The sequence below is a fragment of the Capra hircus genome, chromosome 16, assembly GCF_001704415.2.
Source record: "Capra hircus breed San Clemente chromosome 16, ASM170441v1, whole genome shotgun sequence".
NCBI lineage: Eukaryota > Metazoa > Chordata > Mammalia > Artiodactyla > Bovidae > Capra > Capra hircus.
This window is the reverse complement of record NC_030823.1, coordinates 37,069,837-37,082,110: the sequence shown is the minus strand read 5'-3', so window position 1 is coordinate 37,082,110 and position 12,274 is coordinate 37,069,837. Positions and strand designations below refer to the sequence as shown.

Sequence of the window (12,274 nt, the reverse complement as noted above, 5' to 3'; positions counted from 1 at the left end):
TTCAGTGGCTCAGTCATGCCTGACTCTTTGTAACCTCATGGACAGCAGCACACCAGGCTTCCCTGTCCATCACCAATCCTGGAACTTACTCAAACTCATGTCCATCAAGTTGGTGATGCCATCCAACCATCTCATCCTCTGTCATCCCCTTCTCCTCCAGCCTTCATCTTGCCCAGCAACAGAGTCTTTTCCAATGAGTCAGTGCTTCGCATCCAGTGGCCAAAGTATTGGAGTTTCAGCATCAGTCCTACCAATGAATATTCAGGACTGATTTCCTTTAGGATGGACTGGTTTCATCTCCTTGCAGTCCAAGGGACTCTCAAGAGTCTTTTCCAACCCCACAGTTCAAAAGCATCCATTCTTTAGCACTCAGCTTTCTTTATAGTCCAACTGTCACATCCAAGCATGACTACTGGAAAAACCATAGATTTGACTAAACAGACCTTTGTTGGCAAAATAATGTCTTCACTTTTTAATATGCTGTCTAGGTTGGTCATAACTTTCCTTCCAAGGAGCAAGCATCTTTTAATTTCATGGCTACAGTCACCATCTACAGTGATTTTGGAGCCCAAGAAAATAAAGTCTGTCACGATTTCCATTGTGTCCCCATCTATTTCCCATGAAGTAATGGGACCAGATGCCATGATCTTAGTTTTCTGAATGTTGAGTTGTAAGCTAGCTTTTACACTCTCCTCTTTCCCTTTCATCAAGAGGCTCTTTAGTTTTCCTTCACTTTCTGCCATAAGGGTGGTGTCATCTGCATATCTGAGTTTATTGATATTTCACCCAGCAATCTTGATTTCAACTTGTGCTTTATCCAGCCCAGCATTTTGTATGATGTACTCTGCATATAAGTTAAATAAGCAGAGTGACAATATACAGCCTTGACATACTCCTTTCCCGATTTGGAAACAGTCTGTTGTTCCATGTCTGGTTCTAACTGTTGCTTCTTGGCCTGCATACAGATTTCTCAAGAGGCAGGTCAGGTGGTCTGATATTCCCATCTCTCTCAGAATTTTCCACAGTTTGTTATGATCCACACAGTCAAAGGCTGTGGTGTAGTCAATAAAACAGAAGTAGATGTTTTTCTGGAACTCTCTTGCTTTTTCCATGATCCAGCAGATGTTGGCAATTTGATCTCTGATTCCTCTGCCTTTTCTAAATCCAGATTGAACATTTGGAAGTTCACTGTTCACGTATTGTTGAAGCCTGGCTTGGAGAATTTTGAGCATTACTTTACTAGTATGTGGGATGAGTGCAATTATGCGGTAGTTTGAGCATTCTTTGGCATTGCCTTTCTTACAGATTGGAATGACAAGTGACATTTTCCAGTCCTGTGGCCACTGCTGAGTTTTCGCAATTTGCTGGCATATTGAGTGAAGCACTTTCATAACATCACCTTTTAGGATTTCTAATAGCTAAACTGGAATTCCATCACCTCCACAAGCTTTGTAGTGATGCTTCCTAAGGCCCGCTTGACTTTGCATTCCAGGATGTCTGGCTGTAGGTGAGCGATTGCATCATCATTGTTATCAGGGTCATGAAGATCTATTTTGAACAGTTCTTCTGTATATTCTTGCCACCTCTTCTTAACATCTTCTGCTTCTGTTACACCCATACCATTTCTGTCCTTTATTGTGCCCATCTTTGCATGAAATGTTTCCTTGGTATCTCTGATTTTCTTGAAGAGATCTCTAGTCTTTCCCATTCTGTTCTTTTCCTCTATTTCTTGGCACTGATCACTGAGGAAGGCTTTCTTATCTCTCCTTGCTATTCTTTGGAACTCTGCATTCAGATGCTTATATCTTTCCTTTTCTCCTTTGCCTTTTGCTTCTCTTCTTTCCACAGCTATTTGTAAGACTTCTTCAGACAACCATTTTGCCTTAAAAAATTTTTTTTTTCCTTGGGGATGGTCTTCATCACTGCCTCCTGTGCAATGTCACAAACCTCTGTCCATAGTTCTTCAGGCACTCTGTCTATCAGATCTAAATCCTTGTATCTATTTCTCACTTCCACTGTATAATCGTTAGGGATTTCATTTAAATCATACCTGAATGGTCTAGTGATTTTCCCCACTTTCTTCAATTTAAGTCTGAATTTGACAATAAGGAGGTCATTATCTGAGCCACAGTCAGCTCCTGGTCTTGTTTTTGCTGAGTATATAGAGATTCTCCAGCTTTGGCTTCAAAGAATATAATCAATCTGATTTCAGTGTTGACCATCTGGTCATCTGGTGATGTCCATGTGTAGAGTCTTCTCTTGTGTTGTTGGAAGAGGGTGTTTGCTATGACCAGCACGTTCTCTTGACAAAACTCTGTTAGCCTCTGTCCTGCTTTGTTTTGCACTCCAAGGCCAAATTTTCCTGTTATTCCAGGTATCTCTTGACTTCCTACTTTTGAATTCCAGTCCCCTACTATGTAAAGGACATCTTTTTGGGGTGTTAGTTTTGGAAGGTCTTGTAGGCCTTCATAGAACCGTTCAACTTTAGCTTCTTCAGCATTACTGGTCGGGGCATAGACTTGGATTACTCTGATATTGAATGGTTTGCCTTGGAAAAGAACAGAGATCATTGTCATTTTTGAGATTGTATCCAAGTACTGCATTTTGGACTTTTTTGTTGACTATCATGGCTACTCCATTTCTTCTAAGGGATTCTTGCCCACAGTAATAGATATAATGGTCATCTGAGTTAAATTCACACATGCCAGTTCATTTTAGTTGACTGATTCCTAAAACGTTGATGTTCACTCTTGCCATCTCCTGTTTGACCACTTGCAGTTTGCCTTAATTCATGGGCCTAACATTCCAGGTTCCCATACAATATTTCTCTTTATAGCATCAGACTTTGCTTCCAACACCAGTCACATCCACAACTGGGTGTTGTCTTTGCTTTGACTCTGTCTCTTAATTCTTTCTGGAGTTACTTCTCCACTGATCTCCTGTAGCATATTGGGCACCTACTGACTTGGGGAGTTTATCTTTCAGTGTCCTGTCTTCTGCCTTTTCATGCTGTTCATGGGTTCCCAAGGCAAGAATACTGAAGTGGTTTGCCATTCCCTTCTCTGGTGGACCATGTTACATAGGTTTATTTTATTCTTTTTGATGTGATGGTAAATGAGATTGTTTCCTTGACTTCTCTTTATAATCTTTTATGGTTAGTGTATAGAAATGCAACATATTTCTGCATATTAATTTTTCATCCTGCAACTTTACCAAATTCATTGATGAGTTTTAGTAGTTTTCTGGTAGCATTTTAAGGATTTTCAATGTATAGTATCATGTCATATGTAAACACTAACAGTTTTACTTCTTCCTTTCCAATTGGATTCCCTTTATTTTTTCTTCTCTGATAACTCTGAATAGGACTTCTGAAACTATGGTTAATGAAAATGGTGTTTAACTGTCTTGTTACTGATCTTAGAGTAAATGCTTTCAGCTTTTCACCATTGAGTATTGTGTTAGATGTGGGTTTGTCATATATGGTCTTTATTATGTTGAGGTATGTTCCCACTCTCTGAAGAGTTTTTTTTTTTATCATAAATGGATGTTGAATTTTATCAAAAGATTTTTCTGCATCTGTTGTAATGATCACATGGATTTGTTCTTCAATTTTTAATGTGTTATATCACATTATGATTGATTTGCAGATTTTGTAAAATCCTTGCGTCTGTGGGATAAGTCCCAGTTGACCATGGTATACGATCCTTTTAGTGTACTTTTGGATTTGGTTTGCTAACATTTTGTTGAGGATCTTTACATCTACGATCATCAGTGATATTGGTGTGTAATTTTCTTTTCTGTGGTATTTTTGTCTGGTTTTGGTATCAGGGTGATGATGGCATCATAGAATTAGTTCTAAAGTATTCCTTCCTCTGCAACTTTTTGGGAACAGTTTTAGTAGTATGGATGTTTAGTATATATGTTAGTAGTATAGATGTTTAGTATAGTATAGTTGTTTTCTCTGAATATTTGGTAGAACTTGCCAGTGAAGCTACCCATTCTGGAACTTTTTCTTGTTGGAAGTTTTAAAATCACAGTTTAAATTTCAGAACTTGCTATTAGTCTGTTCATATTTTCTATTTCTTCCTGGTTCAGTCTTGAGGGATTGTACCTTTCTGAGAGTTTGTCCATTTCTTCCATATTGTCCATTTTTGGATGTATGGTTGCTTCTGGTAGTAGTATGATCCTTCGTACTTCTGTTGTGTCCATTGTAAGTTTTCCATTTTCATTTCTAGTCTTATTGATTTGGATCCTCTCCATTTTTTTTTTCTTTATGAGTCTGGCTAAAGCTTTATCAGTTTTTAAAATATTTTCAAAGAAACATCTTTTATTTTTATTGATCTTTTCTTTCCTTGGTCTATATTTCATTTATTTCTGCTCTGATCTTTATGATTTCTTTTCTTCTACTAACTCTGAATTTTTTTGTTGTTGTTCTTTCTCTAGTTGCTTTAGGTGTAAGTTAGGCTATTTTTCTGAGATTGTTCTTGTTTTTTTGATAAGCATATCACTTTAAACTTAGCTCTTAGAACTGCTTTTGCTGCATCCCATAGGTTTTAGATCATTGTTTTAATTTTCATTTGTTTCTAGGTATTCATTTTCTCTTTGACTTCCTTAGTGATCCATTGGTTGTTTAGTTACATATTGTTTAGCTTCCATGTGTTTGTTTGTGCTTTTTAGTTTTTCCCTTATAGTTGATTTCTAATCACATAGTGTTGCAATTGGAAAAGATGTTTGATATGATTCAATTTTATAAATTTAATGAGGCTTGCTTTGTGGCCCAGATCTATCCTGGAGACTGTTCTATGTGCTCTTGAAAAGAATGTGTATTCTGCTGCTTTCAGATGGAATGCTCCATCTAAATATCAATTCAGTCTATCTGTCTAATGTGTCACCTGTATTTCCTTATTGATTGTTTTGGATAGATGATCTGTCCATTGATTTAAGTGGGATGTTAAATTTTCCCACTATGATTGTATTACTGTTATTTTCTTCTTTTGGGTTAAATAATGTTTGTCTGATGTATTGAGGTGCTCTTATGATGGAGGGACATAGAAATTTACAATTGTTATTTCTATTCCTTGGATTGATCCCTTAATCATTATGTAGTGTCCTTTTTTGTCTCAGATAACAGGCTTTATATTAAAGTCTATTTTGTCTGATAAGTATTACTACTTCAGCTCTCTTTTGATTTCTATTTGCATGGAATATCTTTTTCTATCACCTCACTTTTGTCTGTATATGTCTCTAGATCTTAAGTAGATCTTTTGTAGGCTGCATATATATGGGTCCTACGTTTGTATCCATTCAGCCAATCTATGTCTTTGGTTGGAGCATTTATTCCATTTATATTTAAGTAATTATCAATATGTGGGTTCTTACTGCCATTTTGTTAATAGTTTTGGATTGTTTTTGGTAGATATTTTCCTCACTTTCTTCTTTTGTGGTTTGATGACTATCTTTAGTGTTGTGTATGGATACCTTTTTTGTGTGTATAACCATTACAAATTTTGGATTTGTGGTACCGTGACATTTGGAATCAGTTCAGTTCAGTCGCTCAGTTGTGTCTGACTCTTTGCGACCCCATGAATTGCAGCACACCAGGCCTCCCTGTCCATCACCAACTCCCAGAGTTCACTCAAACTCATGTCCATCGAGTGGGTGATGCCATCCAGCCATCTCATCCTCTGTCGTCTCCTTCTCCTCCTGCCCCCAATCCCTCCCAGCATCAGAGTCTTTTCCAATGAGGCAACTCTTCGCATGAGGTGGCCAAAGTACTGGAGTTTCAGCTTTAGCATCATTCCTTCCAAAGAATAGCCAGGACTGATCTCCTTTAGGATGGACTGGTTGGATCTCCTTGAAGTCCAAGGGACTCTCAAGAGTCTTCTCCAACACCACAGTTCAAAAGCATCAATTCTTTGGTGCTTAGCTTTCTTCACAGTCCAACTCTCACATTCATACATGACTACTGGAAAAACCATAGCCTTGACTAGATGGACCTTTGTCAGCAAAGTAATGTCTCTGCTTTTTAATATGCTTTCTAGTTTGGTCATAACTTTCCTTCCAAGGAGTAAGTGTCTTTTAATTTCATGGCTGCAGTCACTATCTGCAGTGATTTTGGAGCCCCCCAAAATAAAGTCTGACACTGTTTCCACTGTTTCCCCATCTATTTCCCATGAAGTGATGGGACCAGATGCCATGATCTTACTTTTCTGACTGTTCAGCTTTTAGCCAACTTTTTCACTGTCCTCTTTCACTTTTATCAAGAGGCTTTTTAGTTCCTCTTCACTTTCTGCCATAAGGGTGGTGTCATCTGCATATCTGAGGTTACTGATATTTCTCCCAGCAATCTTGATTCCAGCTTATGCTTCCTCCAGCCAAGTGTTTCTCATGATGTACTCTGCATATAAGTTAAACAAGCAGGGTGACAATATACAGTCTTGATGTACTCCTTTTCCTATTTGGTACCAGTCTGTTGTTCCTTGTCCAGTTCTAACTGTTGCTTCCTAACCTGCATATAGGTTTCTCAAGAGGCAGGTCAGGTGCTCTGTATTCCCATCTCTTTCAGAATTTTCCACAGTTTATTATGATCCACACAGTCAAAGGCTTTGGCATAGTCAATAAAGCAGAAATAGATGTTTTTCTGGAACTCTCTTGCTTTTTCCATGATCCAGGGGATGTTGGCAATTTGATCTCTGGTTCCTCTGCCTTTCTAAAATCAGCTTGAACATCTGGAAGTTCACGGTTCATGCATTGCTGAAGCCTGGCTTGGAGAATTTTGAGCATTACTTTACTAGTGTGTGAGATGAGTGCCATTGTGTGGTAGTTTGCACAGTCTTTGGCATTGCCTTTCTTTGGGATTGGAATGAAAATGGACCTTTTCCAGTCCTGTGGACACTGCTGAGTTTTCCAAATTTGCTGACATATTGAGGGCAGCACTTTCACAGCATAATCTTTCAGGATTTGAAACAGCTCAACTGGAATTTCGTCACCTCCACTAGGATAGCAGTCTATATATATATGTGCATGATTATTTTAAATTCCTGATCTCTTAATTTCAAATGAATTTTTAATATCCTGCATTTGTGCTCTTCTTCTCTCACGATTGCTGATTTTGATATCATTGTTGTCTGTGGATAATTTCCTACAGTAAATGTTTCCCTTTACTGGCGAGCTACCACTTTCATAATTTTTTGGTTTCTGCTTGTAGTCTCTTATTTTCCACTTTGAGAAGTTTCTCTAGCATTTATTGTAAGGCTGGTTTGGTAATGCTGAATTCTCATAGCTTTTGCTAGTATATAAAGCTTTTGATTTATTTATCAAATCTGAATGAGATCATTTCTGTTTTATCACTTTAAATATATTATGCCACTCCCTCTTGGTCTGCAGTTTCTGCTAACAAATCAATTGATAACTATTTAGGAATTTCTTTGTTATGTTATTTGTTGCTTTTAATGTTTTCTCTGTCTTTAAGTTTTTTTAGTTTGATTACAGTGTGTCTCTGCGTGTTCTTGCTTGGGTTAGTCCTGTATGGGATTCTCTGTGCTTCTTGAACTTAGGTGAGTTTCCTTTCCTGTGTCAGGGACATTTTCAGCAGTTATCTCCTCAAATATTTTCTCAGCTTCTTTCTCTCCCTGTTCTACTTCTGGGACATCTATAATGTGAATGTTGGTGTATTTGACCCAGTTGTCTCTTAAACTGTTCTCACTGCTTTTCATTCTATTTTCTTTATTCTGTTCTGCAGCAGTCATTTCCAATATTCTGTCTTCCAACACTCTGTCTTCCAACTCACTGATTCATTCTTCTCCCTCACATATTCCACCGTTAATTCCTTTGAGTGCATTTTTCATTTCACTTATTGTATTCTTGAAACCCAAGTTGTATACACACACACACACACACACACACGTGTACATGAAGTGAAGTGAAAGTCACTCAGTTGTGTCCAACTCTTTGCAACCCCATGGACTGTGGCCCACCAGGCTCCTTTGTCCATGGAATTATCCAGGCAAGAATACTGCAGTGGGTAACCTTTCCTTTTTCCAGGGAATCTTCCTAACCCAGGGATTGAAATCAGGTTTCCCACATTGCAGGTGGTTTATTTACTATTTGAGCCACCAGGGAAGCCCAAAGAAATTGGGCTTTGAAGAGATTGAAAGTGCTCAAGAAATTGAGCACTGATGAATTGATGCTTTTGAACTGTGTTGTTGGAGAAGACTATTGAGAGTCCCTTGGATTGCTAGGAGATCAAACCAGTCAATCCTAAAGGAAATCAGTCCTGAATATTCATTGGAAGGACTGATGCTGAAACTGGAGCTCCAATAGTTTGGCTACCTGATGTGGAGAACTGACTCATTAGAAAAATCCTGATGCTGGGCAAGATTGAAGGCAGGAGGAGAAGGGGATGACAGAGGATGAGTTGGTTGGATGGCATTACCGACTTGATGGATGTGTTTGAACATGCTCTGGGAGTTGGTGATGGACAGGGAAGCCTGGCGTGCTGCAGTCCATGGGGTTGCAAAGAGTTGGACACAACTGAGTGACTGAACCGAACTAAACTGATTGTATTCTTGATAAAAAAAAAAAAAACTTGTAAGTTCTTGTTCTGTGAATCCATTCTTTTCCCAAGTTCTTGAATCATCTTTGTGTTCATTACTCTGAACTCCTTTCTTGGATAGATTGCTTTTTACCACTTCATTTCACCTAGTTGTCCTTCTGAAGTTTTATCTTGTTCCTTTGTCTGGAACATTTCTTTGCCATCTATTCCTCGGCCTTTTTTCTAAATTTCTATTTGTATGTTTATGCATGTAGTAGGTTAGTTATGTTTCTTGACCTTGGAGAAGTGGCCCTATGTATCACAGCAGTACCTTTTCCTCTTATTACCCATTAGCCAGGAACTAACTGGCCCCAGGGTAGTTTCTGACCTGTGTTTGCACACTCAGTTCTGCAGGCTGTGGAATTATGATTTTCTTACTCTAGTGACTGCCCCCTGGTGGGGGAGGCTGGATTAGAGGCTTGTGCTGGCTTCCTGGTGGGAGGAGTAGGTGCCTGCCCTCTGGTGGGTAGAAATGGGTCATAGTTCTCTTGCAGACAGGGACATGTCAAGGGGTGTATCTGTTGGTGGCTGCGGGCTCAGGAAGTTTAGGCAGCCTGTCTGCTGATGGATGTGGCTGTGTTCCCACTCTGTTGTTTGACCTGAAGAGCCCCAGCACTGAAGCCTACAGGCTATTGCATAGGGCCAGGTCTTGGTGCCAAAGACCCAAACAAGATATTTTACTCATGTAGATGAACACTCCCCAGTATGTCTACCACCAGCTTTTATGACCCCAGAGAGAGCCAAAGCTTCTCCTTGCCTTCTCAGGAAACCCTCCCAGACCAGCAGGTAGTTCTGGCCCAGGATCTTGTTACACACAAGAACTTGTGTGTGCCTTCTGAGAGTGATGTCTGTTTCTGTTAGTCTTGCAGACCTCCTGCAGTCAAGCCTTACTGATCTTCAAAGCCAAATACTCTGAAGATTCCTTCTCCTAATGCTGGTCCCCTAAGCTGGGGAGCCTGGCATGAGACTCAGAGCCCTCACTTCTGGGAGAACTTCTGTGACATTATTATTTTCCGGTTTGTGGGTTACCCGCCTGAGTGGTATGGGATTTGATTATATGACTATTGTGCCCCTCCTACTGCTTCATTGTGGTTTCTTCTTTGTGTCTTTGATGTAGAATATCTTTTTTGGTATGGTCCAGTCCTTTTTGCCAATGATGGTTCAACAGTTAGTTGTGATTTTGGTGCATTTGTGAGAAGAGGCAAACTCAGGTCTTTCTACTCCACCATCTTGTCTCCAACCCCTCTTCACTTTTAAATGAGAGTTTTAGCTGGACCTAAATTCTTCTCAAACCAAGGGTTGTATATTCAACATCAAGCTTAATCTACCCAGAGTACCTTGCTTCTTATTTCAAAAATGCTTCTCAGAGGTTATAAGCTGAAAAGTTGGTTGATGTAAACTTTTACATTCCATTGCAGTTTCCTTATGTACAATTGAATTATCTGTATATAACCCTTTACTCTGGGGCTTCCCTGGTGGCTCAGCAGTGAAGAATCCACCTGCAATGCAGGAGTCTCAGGAAACACAGGTTCGATTCTGGGATTGGGAAGATCCCCTGGAGGAGGGCATGGCAACCCATTCCAGTATAATTGCCTGGAGAATCCCATGGACAGAGGTGCCCAGCAGGCTACAGTCCATAGGATCATGGAGTTGGAATTGACTGAAGCAACTTAGCATACATTCAACCCTTTACTCTAAACAAGTGTTTACTGTAAAATATTCATCGTACCAAGGTGAACATGAGATGGAAGACATAAACCATTGTTCTCCTCTACAGATCTCTTAACTATTAGGTTTGGAGCTTTGTCTTCTCATCCTCCCCCTACTACTATAAATTCAGCATGCCCCTAAAACAAGCTGGCTATGTTACTGTATGTTCAATTGTAGAAACTATTTTCTTCAATCCTCAAGGAAGGATGTGCTGGATTAGATTAGAAATTGTAAGCCCACAAACTATATTTGAAATTTAGGAGATTTTCAGGAAAATTTTAATGGGATTTTTCCTTATAACTGACTTTAGAACCTAACCCTGTTCAAGACAAGAATCCACTGTATTCAGCAGTTCAGTTGTTTGTGAGAGCTGGGGAAATAATTTGCTAAACCCCAGTTTGTTCATTTTTTCTCCCTAGTTAATGATTTTTGTAGAACAGGCTAGTTTTACACATCTAGTTTTCTATTTGGCTTCTCTTCCTCTCTACAACCTGATATGGCTTTACCTAGATTCCTTTCCTCACTGCATGAGAGGAGAACTTTATTTTGTTAAGGAAATGACTGTTGCCCTCAAGCTTTCCCTTTTGCTCTGCTTGCCTTTTGGAATGCTCCTGACTATATTAGCATGGGAGTTTGTAAGAAGCATTACTTCCTTTTCCTTGCTCTCTGAATTTGTGTGCAAGCACTCAGTTTATCTATAATCACGTAACACTGCTATGTCAAGAGCGGGAGCTGGGAGTTCAGCCCTTATGTCTCCATCAGAGCTGGTTTAATGGGCATATGACCTATGTATCTGCATAAGGTTCCATATGCTGAAGGTCCATCAGTTTGTTTAAACTTCTGCTGTCACTATATTGAATTTTTAATAAGTTTTCCCTTTAGCTTGTGTTTTTAAATAAAGTCCCAAAGGACAATGGAGCCTGTGTATACATGGAGGAGATAAGTGCAATATGTGAGTCAGTGAAAGTCTCTCAGTCATATCCGACTCTGCAACCCCATGGACTATACAGCTCATGGAATTCTCCAACTCAGAGTACTGGAGTGGGTAGCTGTTCCTTCTCCAGGGAATCTTCCCAACCCAGGGATTGAACCCAGGTCTCCTGTATTGCAGGTGGGTTCTTTACCAGCTGAGCCACCATATAGGCCCAAGAATGTGAGTCAGTAGCCCCTTTCAGAGGTAGCATTCACAATGCCCTAAGTCCATAGAATTCCAGTGGCTACATTAATGTGTAGGGGTTCAGTGGGAAATCAAAACAGGTATAAGATAAGCATTTATTGATGCTTCAATCAATTAGGCTGAAAATGACAACACAGAGGAAAGAGAAAGATGTGGCAATCCATAAATTGTTTTCCTTCCGATCTTTCCTTATTCATGAGTAAGATTGTGATAGAGAGTGTTAAAGAACATGTGAATGACAAGAAGTTGAATAAAGACAATTAAGTTAGTTTTGTGTAGTGTTTATAACTCTTGTGGTAAGAATAAATTGGATATGCATGCATAAGCTGTGAAATAGGAATTATAGTATTTTGTTAAGTTGTGTGGTCTTTATTTGCATCTATAACTGGCATTGCACAATATAAAGGTGGACTGCAGAATTCATGCTAAAATTTTAAAATTTTAGTTGTTTTTTTTTTAATTAGAAAATAGCACCATGATAAATTGAGGAGGGGGAGCTTCATATGTTTGTACATCTAATACTACTTTTTTCTATGTTTTGAATAAGAAGTCCTACATTTTAGTTTGCACTGGGACCCACAAATACGTGGCCAGCCCTACAGCAAACTGAGGGCTCTTAAAACTTTCCTTAATGGTACAGGGTATTTCAATTATAGTTGTACTATTTTATTGTTGTTAATATATTTCTTTAAAATTTGAAGCAAGTATAGCAAAATGTTACAATTTGGTATGATTGGTGGTTGGATGTTCATTACACTAGTTTTGAAACTTTTCTGCATGCTTGAACTATTTCA

The 12,274-nt window shown here is 39.1% G+C and overlaps 1 protein-coding gene across 1 annotated transcript in view; it reads right to left on the bottom strand.

The window, feature by feature from the left end:
* MROH9 (maestro heat like repeat family member 9) overlaps positions 1-12,274 on the bottom strand; it is a 94,609-nt gene that overhangs the window by 38,030 nt on the left and 44,305 nt on the right. The window lies entirely within an intron of this gene.